This window comes from Globicephala melas, chromosome 3 (genome assembly GCF_963455315.2).
Source record: "Globicephala melas chromosome 3, mGloMel1.2, whole genome shotgun sequence".
In the NCBI taxonomy this organism is placed as follows: Eukaryota; Metazoa; Chordata; class Mammalia; order Artiodactyla; family Delphinidae; genus Globicephala; species Globicephala melas.
In genome coordinates this window covers 62909493-62926886 of record NC_083316.1, presented here as the reverse complement: position 1 = coordinate 62926886, position 17394 = coordinate 62909493, and positions in this window count along the sequence as shown.

The window sequence follows — 17394 nt, the reverse complement described above, 5'->3', positions numbered from 1 at the left end:
CAATGGAACCAATTAGCCCTAGTCTGCATCCCTGACATCAAAAGAAGTAGAACTTGGCCAGTAGGGTGGGTGTGTTCTGTGTGATAAGAAGATGCTTGACCTGACTGACTTGGCCTTTCCCTGGGGCAAGTGAATAGATAGAACTTCAGTCCAGCTGCACCACAATCTAGATGGGTAATTACTATCCCACCCCCTAGTGCCGCAGATAGGAGATGAGCATCAGCAGCAAAAATGTCCTAACACAGGGGAGGGTAGAAGAGGAGAGTTGTGTCTATGTTCCCCACTTCCAACAGGCTCCTGCTTGAGGAGCCTCATTGTCAAAAACTCAAAGCCATTGGCTCAGGTGGCTCAGCAGTTGGAAAGAATTGGGATGCACCCCTTCCTCAACCTGAGCCAGTTCATCCCAGAAAGGTCAGACTCAATGCTGAATCAGATTAAAGCCAGGGGACCAAGAAGAACCTCCCGGTCACCCCACACACCTGTCTTGGTTGATAAGGCCCTATACAGAGACTGGGATTAAGCTCAGGACAGACTGGAAGACTCCTCCTGGCTTTGGGACAGCTTATATGCTGCCTTCCTCAGGAGTGACCACTGTGCTTTTCACCTCTGATCCAGTGATCTCCTCTGCCCTTTCTGTAAAAACTAACCCAGGGTTGCCTGTGACAACATTGGACTTGTTCCTGAAGGTCAGCTCTGATGACACTTCCTCCACAAAGCCTTTCTTCCTCCGACTGCCAACTTTCTCCTCATTCTGGAAAGCGGTGGGCACTGTGCCAGACTGATTGAATTCTACATGCCATCGTCCACAGCAGCATCCTTGAGTAGTCACAATATTTATCATAATGGAGCAAGAACCTCCCACACATTCTGTCTTATTTTTTAAACCTAGCATTGATTGACCAAAGCCAATATAACAATTTCAAATGAAGCATGACATTGGCTTTAAGATTAGCTGCTAAGAGATGACGTCACTGTAACTTCAAAATCCAGAATCTCATTTTAACCTGCTTGATTCAATGTAAACTTTGTACCCTTAAAAGAGAGACAATCATCACTAAGACTCAGGTTTATAATCAGTGTTCAGGGAGTGAAGAGTGAGAATAATTGTACTTCAATCACTTTTTTAAAGTATTTATCTGCTAACACTAAAAAAAGTTCAGGTACCACAACAAAGTGAATACAGTTAGTTCCACCCGTCTGAGGGGGATACGGTCCAAGATCCCCAGTGATGCCTGAAACCGCAGACAGTACTGAACCCTGTATATACTATGCTTTTTCCTATACAGACATACCTATGATAATGTTTAATTTATAAATTAGGCATGTAAAAGAATATCTGAATTGCCAGCATCACTATTCTTGCACTTTGGGCCGTTATTAAATAAAGTGTTGCCTTGACAGTTGATCTGATCGCTGTCACGGGAGGGATAGAACAGGATGGCATGAGATTTCATCATACTATGCAGAATGGCATGCAATTTAAAATTTATGAATTGTTTATTTTTGGAATTTTCCATTTAACATTTTCAGACCACAGTTGACCGTGGGTAACTGAAACCACAGAAAGCAAAACCACGGGTAAGGGGGAGACTGCTATATACTTATCCCTAAATCACACATTTAAAGTTTGTTACGACTTTAAAGGTATGTTATATGCTTTTCACCAAAATTTTTAAAAAGTTAAAGTCCAACTAGAACTACATAATGTGCCTTGGAAGGTCTCAGCGCCTCTGAATCCCCGAATGTGACGAGGGTAAGTCAAGCTGTAAGGGAATGCTATAGGCAAGAACCATTCTGTAGCTAAGTGCAGTTCTGTCTTTGCTCCACCCACATATTTGCTCAGATCTCCTGTGTCACTCACCACAGCAGGGGTGCTGTAAGCCCCATGGCCTGCTCATGAATGTCCTAGGGCTGCCATAGCAAATTCCCACACGCTGGGAGACTTAAAACAACAGAACTGTGTTCTCTCACAGGCTGGAGGTCAGAAGTCTGAAACCAGGATGTCAGCTGGGCCATGCTCCCCCCTAAGCTCTAGAGGAGAATTTCTCCTTGCCTCCTCTGAGCGCCTGGCGGTTGCTGGTTGTCAGCAATCCTTGGAACATCTTGACTTTTAGATGCACCACTCCAACCCCTGCCTGCGTCTTCACATGGGCCTCTTCCCTGTGGGTGAATCTCTCCACTCACACGGATTTAGGGCCCACCCGACTCCAGTTGACAACATCTGCAAAGACTCTATTCCCAAATAAGGTCATGTTCATAGGCACCAGGCTTAGGATGTCAACACACATTTTTGAGACACAAGTCAACCTACAACAGTCTGAAACTATTTTTTTCTTCACATTTCTTCGGCCAAGACAAAAATCAGAGACTTTCTAAAGGGACATTATGAAGAAAGTAAACACAAACAAACAATAGCAACAATACAACAGAAAGTACAAAGGCATGAAAATGGAGATGTTTATTCAAAGATTGTTGAAGTCTGGCCATGGTTTGACTTGTCTGCCAGAACGCATGAAGCCCTCTGGGGAAACCCTCCCCAAAGCATCCATTTCCTTCTCTTCCTTTTAGGGTTTCAACTCCTACAGGCCCAGGTGCCTTCCCAGATGGTCAGTGGAGGTGGACGAGCCCCTCCTGAAAGGTATACACACCTCCAGTTCCTCTGGGAGCTCTCAGGCTGCCCTATCACCTTCCTCAGTCAGAAATGTAAAAGAACAGTTTCCTCCCCAGTGCTTATAATTATTACCCAACCACCATTGTTTTAGATCCGGCACAAACCACACAAGGGCCCTTCCTTTGGGCTCAGACAGATTTCTCTGGGCCAGCCCAGGAGGCAGCGGCAGATCTGCAAGTGTTAGAGAGTCAGGCGCTGTCTCTGTGGCTTACATTCCAGCCAGCCCTTCTCAGCTGTCCAAATCTACTCACAAAGACCCTGTTCCTGAACCTTAAGGGATACAGTTTTGACTTTGCTTGGAAGAATAAATCCTCACCTTTGTGAAGGTAAGTCAGAGCCCTCCCACTAAACCTTGCATCACCATGGCAACCGAGAGTCCCCTTCTCTAATTCAGAAGGGTGTCTTTTGTGAAACTGCAGAAATAGCCATGGTGGCACCTTTCGCTCAGTCTGCTCGGTCTGAGAAGAGGTGACTACAATTAGTGTGCAGTCTTTCTAAGTCTTTCATAATCCCTTTAGAGTGGGAACTCCACCTCCCCTGATGCTGCTTCTCCTTTCCTCCATCTCTCCTTTCCTCGAAGAATTGTGGGCTAGGGTATTCAGGAGCAGTTTCCTACCACCACCTCTCCCTTCCCCCCACCAATCAAGTCCTCCATGCCTCCAAAACACCATATTATCTCCATGCCATTCCTGCATCCTCTATAGCCTACGAAAGAAAAGAAAATGGCAACAGCAAAATAAAGGAAAAAAGGACTCTATGAACTGAAAGAGACAGCAGGGATACTGTGATGAATATAAGGACTACCTGCTCCCCTTGCTTGCATTCTAAGCTTCAAGTACTAGAAATAAATAGGCAGGCTTTTATGTTGAAATTTTTTTGTATCCCCAGACAGCCAATCTCACATTTAGGGCAAGTAATTTCCAATCTGCTGAATTCTATTGTCATTAGGAAGGTAAATAGTAGAAAAAAATCAGTGAAATTTATTAGAACAAAAGTTAAATGAACACATTTGTATTTTAAAGGTGGTATTATCAGCTTCTCTACTGCAGGACTGCAGTACTTTAAAAGCACGTTCTCCACATGTTTCTTTTTTCAGGTTGTGTTCAACTCTATGTTGATTTGGCAGTATCTATCAAAAGGCTTTAAAAATTTGTACATTTTAACTCATAATTCCATTTTTAGAACTTGCTGAAAGAAAATAATGAGATGTATGTGCAAATATTTATAGACAAGGATACTCATTTTAGAATCATTTATAATAACCACAAGTTGGAAACAAATGTCCAGCATCAGATTATTGGTTAAATAGATGATGCTACATCATTATAATGGAATATTTACCACATATTAAAAATTATACTCAATGAATATTTAAGGATACGAAGGAAAATACTGCATACACACTCATACACATACACATACATCAGATGGGATTCTCTGGCTGCTGGTAACAACAAAAAATAATTTGAAATGGCTTAAGCTGGCAAAGGTGACTTTGCAGTGCATTGGAGAAGGGATGATACTCCATGAATGGGACTGGATCAATTCTTTGTCCATGAGGGAAAAGCTGCATTTTGATTTCTACCTTATATCATACATGAAAAATCAGTATCTATATATGTAACCTAAATGTGAAAGCTAGAATAAAACAGGAAAACTTTTAAAAAGAAACATACGAAAATCTCTCGATTACTACAGGGGTAAGGTAGGCAAAGCTTTCTTATATTGAACACAAAAACTAATGGTAAAGGAAAAAAGATAAATTGAATTTTACTAAAATAAACTTTGGTTTATCAAAAATCACTAAGAGAGTGAAAAATTAAGCTACAAAACGTTGGGGGGCTTGCAAAATATATATCCAACAAAGAACTCATATTCAGAACATATACAGGAATCCTACCAAACAAACAAACAGACAGACAACATAATAGAAAAGTGGGCAAAAGATATGGACGGAAACTTAAAAAGATATCCAAATGGCCAATAAATCAATAAGTATATACAAAGATGTTCATCTTCTATAACCATCAGGGAAATGCAAATTTAAACCATAATGTGGTACCACTATAGAACCAACAGAATGGTTAAAGAGAAATAGACAAATAATACCAAGTGGTAACAAAGATATGAAACAACTGAAAATCTCACACAGTGCTGGTTGGAATTCAACTTTGGAAATATTTTGGCAGTGTCTACTAAAGCTGAACATAGGCATGCCACAACCCAGCAATTCTGTTCCTAGGTATTTACCCAGAAGAAAGGGTACACATACTCACTAAAAGATAGGTACAAGAATGTTCATAGCAGTACCATTTGTAATAGCCCCAAACTGGAAACAACTCAAATGTCCACCAACAGCAGATGAATAAATAAATTGGTGCATTTATAAACTGTACTACTGTATAGCAAAGAGAATGAACAAATAATGCTACAAACAACAGCATGGATAAATCTCACAAATGGTGAGCAGAAGCAGCCAAAAACAAAGGAAAAAAATATTGTGATTCCATTCACATGAAGCTGAAAAAACTAATTTATGGTTAGTTGCAGATACTGGTTACCTAAGGAAGTGGGAGTGACTGGTAATCAATTATGGAAATGGTCTTTTTCTCGATATACCTATATTACATGTCTACACATGGATTAATAGCATACATGACTATACACATATCAGCTTTGAAAAAAATTCATCACGCTGTAAACTTGTGATTCATTTTCTGAATGTACTTCAAAATGAAAGCTATATTAATGGCTTAAAAGGGTAGAGGTTTATTTAACTCAAGCCACTCAAAGTTTAGAATTAGGCACTAAAGAACGGGAATGTTGTCTCAACAATGTTGTTGAGAATCCCGGCTCCCATCTTTATGCTCCTTCATGCTCAGCATGTGAATTTCATCCTCAAGTTTGCAAGATGCCTGTGATACCTCTAGGCATTGCATCTGCATTTGAGGAACGCAGAAGGCAAAAGGCCCAAAATCAAAGACCCTACCAACTGAGTCTAGATCTATGGAATTGTGCATACTGTTTATTTTAGTCATCATTTTCCATAGTTTCCAAAAGTTCCACGGTGATACGTATCAAGGTTATTTTTTAAAAGAAAGCTCTATACATGTAAAAGAATCAAATTAGAACACTCCCTAACACCATACACAGAAATAAACTCAAAATGGATTAAAGACCTAAATGTAAGACTGGACACTATAAAACTCTTAGAGGAAAACAGAGGAAGAACATTCTTTGACATAAATCACAGCAAGATCTTTTTTGATCCACCTCCTAGAGTAATGGAAATAAAAACAAAAATAAACAAATGGGACCTAATGAAACTTAAAAGATTTTGCACAGCAAAGGAAACCATAAACAAGATGAAAAGACAACCCTCAGAATGGGAGAAAATATTTGCAAGTGAAGCAACTGACAAAGGATTAATCTCCAAAATTTACAAGCAGCTCAACATTAAAAAAACAAACAACCCAATCCAAAAATGGGTAGAAGACCTAAATAGACATTTCTCCAGAGAAGACATACAGATGGCCAAGAAGCACATGAAAAGCTGCTCAACATCACTAATTATTAGAGAAATGCAAATCAAAACTACAATGAGGTACCACCTCACACCAGTTAGAATGGGCATCATCAGAAAATCTACAAACAACAAATGCTGGAGAGGGTGTGGAGAAAAGGGAACCCTCTTGTACTGTTGGTGGGAATGTAAATTGATACAGCCACTATGGAGTACAGTATGGAGGTTCCTTAAAAAACTAAAAATAGAATTACCATATGATACAGCAATCCTACTACTGGGCATATACCCAGAGAAAGCCATAATTCAAAAAGACACATGCACCCCAATGATCATTGCAGCACTGTGTACAATAGCCAGGTCATGGAAGCAACCTAAATGCCCATCGACAGACAAATGGATAAAGAAGATGTGGTACATATATACAATGGAATATTAGCCATAAAAAGGAACGAAATTGGGTCATTTTTTGAGACGTGGATGGATCTAGAGACTGTCATACAGAGTGAAGTAAGTCAGAAAGAGAAAAACAAATATCGTATATTAACGCATATATGTGGAACCTAGAAAAATGGTACAGATGAACTGGTTTGCAGGGCAGAAACAGACACAGATGTAGAGAACACACCTATGGGCACCAATGGGGAAAAGCAGCAGGGGGGTGGGTGGGTGGGGATGAATTGGGCGATTGGGATTGACATGTATACACTGATGTGTATAAAATGGATGACTAATAGGGACCTGCTGTATAAAAAAAAAAATTAAATTAAATTAAAAAATTTAAAAAACAAAATAAAAAGAAAGCTCTAATTGAATGGGAACAAAGCAAAAATAATTTTCCGATTTTGAACTTCAAGCCCCGTAGAGGTAATTCACAGGGTTTCCCATCGGGCTGAATAAATGGAGACTCATTTCTATGCCTACAGGGGCAAAAAAGTAGCCCCGAACTCATTCTTGGGAGAGTGCAGAACAATGCACGGCTCCCCACTTCTCACATTATAAGGTGCATGCAAAGACTTTGTGTGGGGGCCCCCTAAATGCTACTCTTTGGGAGCAGAGGTGTTTCTGACCTGAAATGACTTGGGGAAAATGGCAACATCCCACACAGCCAGGGCTGGTGTGTAGGTGTCTGCTGCTGCTGTTCAACGCTCAAATGCATATTTTATCCATTTTCTGGAGCTCTGCAGGGTAGAACTTAGCTCAGAATAGTTAAGGAGAAATGCAAATCAAGAAATAAGCTTAGTTATAGTTTAATTCACTGAAGGAAGACAAGTAAAAAGCATTATAAATATTTCAACAGAGGTGATTTCCTGAAAAATGCCATTGATCAACAATTTTTCCTTAGAAAACGACCTTTGAAATAGCTTGTGTTTTGAATGAGTCAGGTTTATTCTCCCTATCTGGGTGATAATGCTTGACCTTGAGGTTTCAATCCTTCACTCACCTCCAGTCACTGAGAAAACTAGGTGACCGGCAAACAGACTCTGTTTGAAGCTTCTGCTTGAAGGACCCAAACATTTTTCTCCATCTGACTTACAATCCAAGGACTGTTTGGAGACAGCCCTCAAATATTCAAGTGGAGAGAAGCAGAAAGTTGACACACAGTGATTCTGAATGGTGAGAAGGGAAATTGTGTTAAAGAAGAACCAAAAATCTATATGATTTTCAGACTTCACTTTCAACAACATTTATTTACCACCCGATTTGTATGGGCCCTAAGCTAAAACCTAGGGTCTTCAGAGACAATCTCTCCCCCACAGGAGCCCTCCACTGCCATGCCCTAGAGTCATCCCAAAAGCCACTCCTTCCCCCTCCGTCCTTCTCCCCATCCCCAAGAGCTACACTGACCTTTGAGTCCCTCTCAGGCATCAGGCTATTTCTCACCTCCTCACCTCTTGCTTCCATAACCCACTCCCCTCAATCTGGCCAACTCCTATTCAGCCATCAGGTCTTAGTGCAGACATTTCTTGTAAGAAAGCCCACCTAAGTCCTCCCAAGTGCCTCTGCCTACACTTTCACTTAGAACTTCTTTCCACTGAATAAACTTAAAAAGGCACAAAGAGACAAAAATAAAATGCCTTTTATGACTATACCTCTGGAGTCTTGCTTATTCAACACGCTAGTGATGTAAAACTAATGTTACTTGGTCACAAGATACGTTCTCTCCCTGCTTTGTACCCCATGATTCTTCAGCCTATATGCTCATTAGATCCCTGTGCTCCTGCCCTGGCCTCCTTGAAGGTGGGAATTGTGTCTTACTCATCTTTGTTCCCAGCAGGAATCAGTATGGTATCTTGATACAGTAGATGTTAAAAAATACATATTCAGATTGAACATAGTTAAATATAATATATTGAATTGACTCTAAATAAAGCTGGGCACTAAGCTTGCACCATCAAGGAGTCTCTATTCAGTCTTCCCAACTGGGTTTATACAAACTGGTTCAAGTTCACAGTAAATATGGAAACAATACACGATTTCCCATGACAAATTCAAGAAAAACTCTAGGCCAAATAGTGAAGTTGGTGCCTTTAAAACCAGACTTTTATAGAAATGAAAACTTGGAGGTCTATTGAATACCTATCAGTAATGAACTGGTTGAGTAGTCTGTGATCCACCTTTCCAGTGGACTACATTTGGGCATTAAAATAGTGATGTGAATCTGTTTGTTGATGTGAGAAGATGTTCATGACATAGCTTTAAGTAACAAGAGCAGACTATGTAACAGTGATTTTATTTACATTTTTTAAAGCACGTGTGTGTGTGTCTGTGTGTGTATGCGTGCATGCACACACATACGAGGGAAAAAAGAGAAGAGCCTAGGAGGACACACACCAAATGTTAACACTGCTTCCCTCTGAGTGGTGAAATTAAGGATAATTTATCTTTTGCTCTAAATACTTTCCCTGAATGTTTGCAATGAGTAAAAACAGGAAAATATTAAGCTTTCATTGGAGATACAATGGCCATGGATAGTATGCCATGGAGAGCATGCCAAGGTGTGTGTGAGGACACTCTGCTTTTCTGAGGGGTACACTAGGCTCTTTGATTGTAATAAGTCCCTGCACTATAGCTGAATTAATAACAGCTAAAATCTTTGCTATTGTCATGTGCTGGCACTCTGCTAAGAATTTTACATACGTTAATTCTTTCTTTTACATGACACAACAACCCTTCCCTGCTTTATTTTTTTTTTATAGCACTTATCACTTTCTGATACTAAACAGTTTACTTATTTATCTCCTTTATTGTGTGTTGTTCCTCTCGCTAGAATGTAAACTTCCTGTGGGCAGGGCTATTTGTTTTGATCACTGCTGGATCCCTAGTACCTATGGCAGTGCCTGGCAACTTAGTTAGTACTCAAATAAATGAATGAATAAATAACTAGTACTATTCCTTCCTTACAATGAGGACTCTAAAGGAGGCTAAACAATTCGCCCAAAGTCACACACTGTGAAGGAGCAGAGCCATGTCTCTCTCAACACAGATCTACATGACGATCTGTGTTCTAACCCGCTCTCATCAGTTACAACAAATCCTTGAATGAGAGTGTCCTCCTCCTCCCCCAACATGCAATCAGTCCCCAGGAGAGACAGTGAGATGTCACATAACAACTTTCAACTGTGGTTTCCTTCTGACTATTAAATTGGTAAGATCTTGACATAACAGAAGATGTTCTATCATTTGCAATGGTCATCTAACAGGCATGATATTTTTTCAGATCAAAAGCAGGAGGGACAGGGCCTAGAAATCTAATCAAGTATTCACTTAATAAAAAAAAAAAAAACTAGAGCCTGGAAAATGCCCTTAAGGCATCTTTTTTTTTTTTTTTTTAATTGTGAGTATAAGAATTTGGACTGAATAGATAAAACCCCCAAAGGACAAGGATTTTCTCAGGGAAAAATCCTCAGGGATGATGCAAGGAGAAAGTACTTGGAGCAGGAAACCCAAGTATTTGGGCCCATGGCTGGTCATGGCAGTTTAATAATGCTGACCATTAAGATCTTGCACATAACTTGCCTTGCCTTCCACATAACCAAACAATCTTTTGACTTACACAGAGCTTCCCATGTAAAAATCTGTCAGTTCTCCTGAGCATGTGGGATTTGAGAGGTAAAGAGCCACAGGCAGTATGTGCAGCCCAACACTGACCACGGTGGGTACCCGCAGGTCTTGGAGCTCAGGGCCCTAGAGAGAGAATCCTCTGACCAGAGATGTATGTTCTCCAGCCCCTTTGGCAATTTGATTTCTCACTACAGATTAAGCGATTGGCATCCTAAATTATCAATCAGTCTTCTGTGGGCTTGATTAATGTGGGTGAATCCCTGTGGAACTGACAACCTTTGGGAGCTCTGACCAATCCAGTTGCTAGATCTTCAGTGGGAAAACCAGCCCTGAATTGTAATGACAATTCTAACCCGGGAAGACCAGACCCTTCCCCTATACACACACATACACACACATATGAAATATGCACAACATACAGATGCACACACAAATACACTCACATACACACTTATATACACACCTGTGAGGCCCTGTCTGAGGCCCTGTTTGGCCAGGCAACTCCTTGGATGACATCATTATCTCATTTTCCCTGTAACTGAAAATTCATGCAGTTGAAAGATATAAAACATTTCCTTCAAATTTCCTTGTATTTCTCCATCTTTGGTGGTTGCCAACTTTTCATTGAGGGTAAACAGACTCAGTTCAACACAAAGTCTGCCCAGGTACAACAGCAGTTTTTCCCCACAGTTCTGCACTAGGCTGGTTCTAAAGGCAACTAGTGGTACATGTAAAAGTATGAGATTAGAACACTCCCTAACACTATACACAAAAATAATCTCAAAATGGATTAAAGACCTAAATGTAAGGCCAGACACTATCAAACTCTTAGAGAAACACAGGCAGAACACTCTATGACATAAATCACAGCAAGATCCTTTTTGACCCACCTCCTAGACAAATGGAAATAAAAACAAAAATAAACAAATGGGACCTAATGAAACTTAAAAGCTTTTGCACAGCAAAGGAAACCATAAACAAGACCAAAAGACAACACTCAGAATGGGAGAAAATATTTGCAAATGAAGCAACTGACAAAGGATTAATCTCCAAAATATACAAGCAGCTCATGCAGCTCAATAACAAAAAAACAAACAACCCAATCCAAAAATGGGCAGAAGACCTAAACAGACATTTCTCCAAAGAAGATATACAGACTGCCAACAAACACATGAAGGATGCTCAACATCACTAACCATCAGAGAAATGAAAATCAAAACTACAGTGAGATATCATCTCACACCGGTCAAAATGGCCATCATCAAAAAATCTACAAACAATAAATGCTGGAGAGGGTGTGGAGAAAAGGGAACCCTCCTACACTGTTGCTGGGAGTGTAAATTGATACAGCCACTATGGAGAACAGTATGGAGGTTCCTTAAAAAACTAAAAATAGAATTACCATATGACCCAGCAATCCCACTACTGGGCATATACCCTGAGAAAACCATAATTCAAAAAGAGTCATGTACCAAAATGTTCACTGCAGCTCTATTTACAATAGCCAGGACATGGAAGCAACCTAAGTGTCCATCAACAGATGAATGGATAAAGAAGGTGTGGCACATATATACAATGGAATATTACTCAGCCATAAAAAGAACGAAATTGAGTTATTTGTAGTGAGGTGGATGGACCTAGAGTCTGTCATACAGAGTGAAGTAAGTCAGAAAGAGAAAGACAAATACCATATGCTAACACATATATATAGAATCTAAGAAAAAAAAAAAGGTCATGAAGAACCTAGGGGTAAGATGGGAATAACGACACAGACCTACTAGAGAATGGACTTGAGGATATGGTGAGGGGGAAGGGTAAGCTGGAACGAAGTGAGAGAGTGGCATGGACGTATATACACTACCAAACGTAAAATAGATAGCTAGTGGGAAGCAGCCGCATAGCACAGGGAGATCAGCTCGGTGCTTTGTGACCACCTAGAGGGGTGGGATAGGGAGGGTGGAAGGGAGGGAGACACAAGAGGGAAGAGATATGGGAACATATGTATATGTATAACTGATTCACTTTGTTATAAAGCAGAAACTAACACACCACTGTAAAGCAATTATACTCCAATAAAGCTGTTAAATAAATAAATAAAGGCAACTAGTCTGCAGGGCTGCTCCCCTAGAAGGAGTGAGCAGGGCCACAGGGTTCCTGGACGGAGCTGAGAAGGGAACAGAGAACACCTTTTCTTCTCTCCCACCCATACCAGGCCCTTTCTTTGCAGGAGCTGAAAGCTGGCAAAGGCCAGCCCAGGGGACCTTTATGAAACATCCTGTTTAATGCTGAAAAACGCAATACCCAAACAAGTGAAAAGCCAGTTCTTTGAGACTGCCACTGCATTACTCCTCATACCTGTTACTTCTTGTTAACTCACCCAGAATATAACCTAAAGTCCTTACTTGGCCTTTAAGGGCATTATGAGCTGGTCCCCAGCTACTGTCTGCAGCCACAGCATTCTCTCCTCCTTGATTATTCCACTCCAGTCCCCTGGCCTCCTCACTGGTCTTTTAACACACCCCCATGCTGCTGCCTCAGGACTTCTACACTTGCTGTTCTTTCTGTAGGGAATACTATTCCTTTGCAGATATCCACATGACCTGTTCCCTTACTTCATTTAGGTCTTTATTCAAATATCACCTTACTAGAGACGCTGTCCCGTCATACCTCCAATATATAGCAGTACTTGCCTCCTTTTGCTCATTCTCTCACCCTGATTTATTTTTCTTCCTAATTCTTATTCCCCACTGACATACTATGTATGTGTTTATTGTCTGTCTTCCTCCACTAAAATATAAGCTCCTTGCAAGCAGGGATTTTGTCTGATTTGATGACTGCCATTTTGCCAGGGTCTAGAATAGCACCCGACCCATAGTAAGTACTCAATAAATCTGTGTTGAATGAATGAAATGTGCTTCTCCTTCCTCATTTTCCTTTTTCCTATTTATTTTTCCTGAGGCCTCCAAAGTTACAAAGTCCTCAAATAACATGTTGACTCTGGAAGAGTATCATTCTCCCTGAAGTGCCTAACATGTAGTAAGGTCCTCCGTGGTGTCAGGCAGCCCAACACGAAGTCTGGAAGCTCGGGTTAGGTTGAGAAAGGATTTCCAATCATTAGCTAGTTGTACAGAAATCCACGGAAGGGAAGATACTACGGGATTCTAAAACCATTCTAAGGAGTAATGGCCAAATTCATCTTTGGAAAAGAAGTGCTCTTTGGTTCAGGGAATTGCTTTTAATGGACCTTTTAGTTCTGCAAAGAAAGGCCTAAAGTCTGGGCAGGATAGAAGAGGCTGAGATTGAAGGGCACAATTTTGCTCTCAGTCTATTACAAAGGTGTCTATATTGGTAAGAGAAGTGTTTTTATGTTTTCTAGTTGCACTGGCTGATCTGAAAAAAACAAAGTTTAAACAGAGCTAGAAACTTAAAGAATAAAGTAGAATGGAGAGGTTTTCTGTTCAATATGTCTGGAAGACTGGGCTGAAGAAGGTATCAGAGGGGGCTCCTGGCAACATGAGGTGCTTCACATTCAGTTTTATTTTGTCTCATAATCTATGAAGAAATTTCCCTTATTAACCCCAAGTCTTCAACAGAAGCTATGTTAACCACTGCCAACGTCAGCCTTGTGTTAGCACTGCCTTAAGGAATCAATGGAGACTATGTCAATGTTTTGGATGGTGAAGGTCAAATGGGACCAGGGAAGCATGAAGAAGTAGTGGTGAGGCGGCTAGAGGAGGTGGAGGAGAATTTGGAGGACAGAGATGTCAACAAGGAGAATGTAATCACTTAGAGAAATTCTTGGAAATTTGACATAGGAATCAGAATTTCTTGCAATCAATATAATATCCGTATTTGGATAGTAAAAGAAAAGGGACTCGGAGAGAATGAGAAATTTAGGGACTTTGCGGTCCCTAAAGTGAATTCTGCATCACAGAATTCAGACTTGAATCTCAGTGGTTATCTACTTTTAAAACTTTATTTAGCCATAGAAACCTGTTCATCAAATAAACTATTATATAGAACCCAGCAGGTAAAACAGAATAAAACTGAGCCACTGCGATGGAAAGGGATAGAGGTTTGAATTTATGCCCAGTTGGCTTTCCCACTGGATCCCACGTTGGCCCTCAGGCCCCTCTGGGGAATCCCAGTACCCCAGGAACATAGTTTAAAAACCATGGATCTGGAACTCAAAGCAAGAATATACTCTTTAATATTCCAGATGTTTGATCTTTCAGCCTGACTCTGGGGGCTCATTACCTGCTAAGCAGCATGTCTCTGAGCCAGCTGTCACTGATGGGGTGTTCTCCTTTCTCTTGAACCAAATTCCTCAACCCTGGGACTTCTACCCACTGGTCCTGGTGTAAAAATCAAAATAAGCCTATTCTTCCCTTCAAGTCTTTGAAGACCTCTAATTTCCTTCCTTAACTTGTCTTTGTTCCAAGTTAAACATTCTCAACCCTCCAACTATTCGCAAACTATTCTTACAGTTCATATGCTATTTGGGCACCTGAAATTACTGATATTGATTAGAGAAAACAAACAGCATAGATAGAGTTAAGATCAAAACAGGGGCACATAAAAGAGAGGTACAACCACACACACTATTGAGGGTAGTAAAGGAAAATGAGAGATGTTGACCTGCTACTCTGAAAACTGTACAGAAATATGTCCTCCCCCCTACCCAACCCTGCCCGCCCCTGGCACTGTGAAGTGGGCTGGAAATCAGGTCGAACTTCATTCATCTCAGGGCTGTGCCCTGGATCACTCCCTAATAGTCACCAAATCAGAGATACGAGGGGATGGCTATCGACAGTGGAGGCACTCAGCTCTTACTATTATTATTTTGAAAACATCCCCCAGCAGCTGGGCTCCGGAATTCAGGACAGTAAGTGCCTAGCATGGGTTCATCCCCACTAGTCTTAATTGACCACATGTGTATCCACACAGTTATTGATCCTTGCCTAATGCCATGGACTCTATTAACTAAAAAGAAGTGACATTCTGTAACCATGGATCCATCAGTTGTTTCGGAGCAGCATGTATCAGAATGTCAGCATCGTTCAGTGGTTATTATTGGATTTATCTTGGGCACTGGCTTTGGTGGAGGCTGTAGGGGTCAGGGAGGCGAGCTGCAACACGTAGGGCTAGTTGCACAGCTGGAAAGTATGCGGCCAGCTCAGTATGAGGGCGCCCCACCAACCTCCGTGAAACAAAACTTCGGCTTCCTGCTATCGAGGTGCTTCACACACACCCTATTGGTGGCTTGAGGCTTGGAGACACATGCATGTTGTGCATACCAGCAGTGGCAGACAAGGAAAACTGCACTTGACATAGGAGGGTCCTTTCAGTGCCGATCCTGCCTCTGCGTGCCTGGACCATATCCTTTGCCTGTGATAAAGCTCTTCCATGAGTATAAACTGCTTCAGTCCTGTGAGTTCCTTCAGAGATGATTAATGGGTAATTAACACAGCAAGGGTGAGAAGGGACTTCAGACACAAGCCATTCTGCGGCCTGAAGGGTGCTTCTGATGGGAGAGTGTTAGTGTTTGGTGCTGAAAGCACACAGTTTTGTAAGTGGGTGTGATGAAGTACAATACTTAGTTCTGTTGGATGTTAGGGAAGCACGTCCAGAAAAACAACAGGCACGTGGTCTGGTTTGCTCCAACAGAAAAATATTTCTAACTTTGAAAAAGAATGCATCCAGCCAGAGTTGCCAGGTATGTGTGCAAACAGATAGAGAAGGACCACAGTGTTCGTCCTCATTTTTTTTCTTTTTCCCACACGCTCTTTTATTTTGTCCCTGTACCTGATAGGGGCAACACTGTGGTTTCATGTCTTTTTTCCACAAATAGAATATTATACATGCTTCTGAATCCTAAATAACATCATTGGTATTGAAGAAAGAATCAAGGTATCCCATGTCTGCCAGGACTATGACAGCATTGACAACAAAACAGAGGCTTGGGAAGGAAGTCGGTTCAGGAGGGAAGAGAATGTGTATATATGAATGAATGTATGTGTGCATACATGTATATTCAGATGTGTATGTGTGGTATGTGTGTGAGAGAGTATGTATACACACACGTAATTTTCACACACCACGTATATGTAGAAAAAATGATCTGTGATTAAAAATGAAACAAAATATAACCATTTTATTCTCTTAGCTCAGGATTTGAGCTATATCTAAATCCAGGCTCTGCCACCTGCCGGCTGTGACTATGTACAAGTCAGTTAACTGCTCTGAGACTGGTTTCCTCATCTATAAAATGGCAATTTTTATTGTGCAAGGTTCTGATGGGGATTAAAAGAGATAATGCATGGGCTCTACATGTTATCAACCATCAACAGATTTCCAGAAGAGAAATTTTGACCAAAATTTGCTAACTTCCTTTCTTTTCTCTGAGGATCTGTAGTGAGAAGAGGAAGGACAAGAAGGGAATGGAACTCAGAGAAGAAGGACCAAGGAGGAGGACATGAGGAAATAGCATTAACTTCACTCTACTTGTCTGCACTGGAATAATCCCCTAGGAACCAACCAGGAACTCGCCTATCAGTCAACAAAGGCAGCTAAAACGTGATCTCCTGACCCCACTGTCCTCCCTGCCACCATCCACTTGCTACGGAGTCAGAGACAGGAGGCCACTTACTGGGGATGCAGTGGAGGGTTGGCCACAGAGGGTCTCCAGCATCCCCTGTCAGGATGTTTTATAAGCTAAAAATGCTGTGCCATTTCACATGCTTCTTTAATCTCATGTTTACAATTATCCTGAGAAAAAGGCATCACTAAAGCATCTGAGTTGCATAACGTGCTGACCTGTAAGGGCTGAATACGATTTGAACCTAGTTCTTCCCATTACTACACGGCTTCCTCCTCGATACCAGAGCTGCTTCCAACTTGATGGGCGTTGCTGGCGTCCTGTCCCATTCGCCCCAGCTCACCTGAGTGCACCAGCAGCTGTATTAGAGGGTTGTCAGCCCTCTTTCAACTGTGTCAGGCACCTATGTTTCTTGTGCTCTTTGAGGGTTTTCTTGTGACCACAGGAGCTTGCAAGGAACACAACCTGGAAAGGTAGGGAAAGGGAATTTAATGTCCCCTAGGGTCCCCTGGGGCAATGCTCAACCAACTGGGGTTG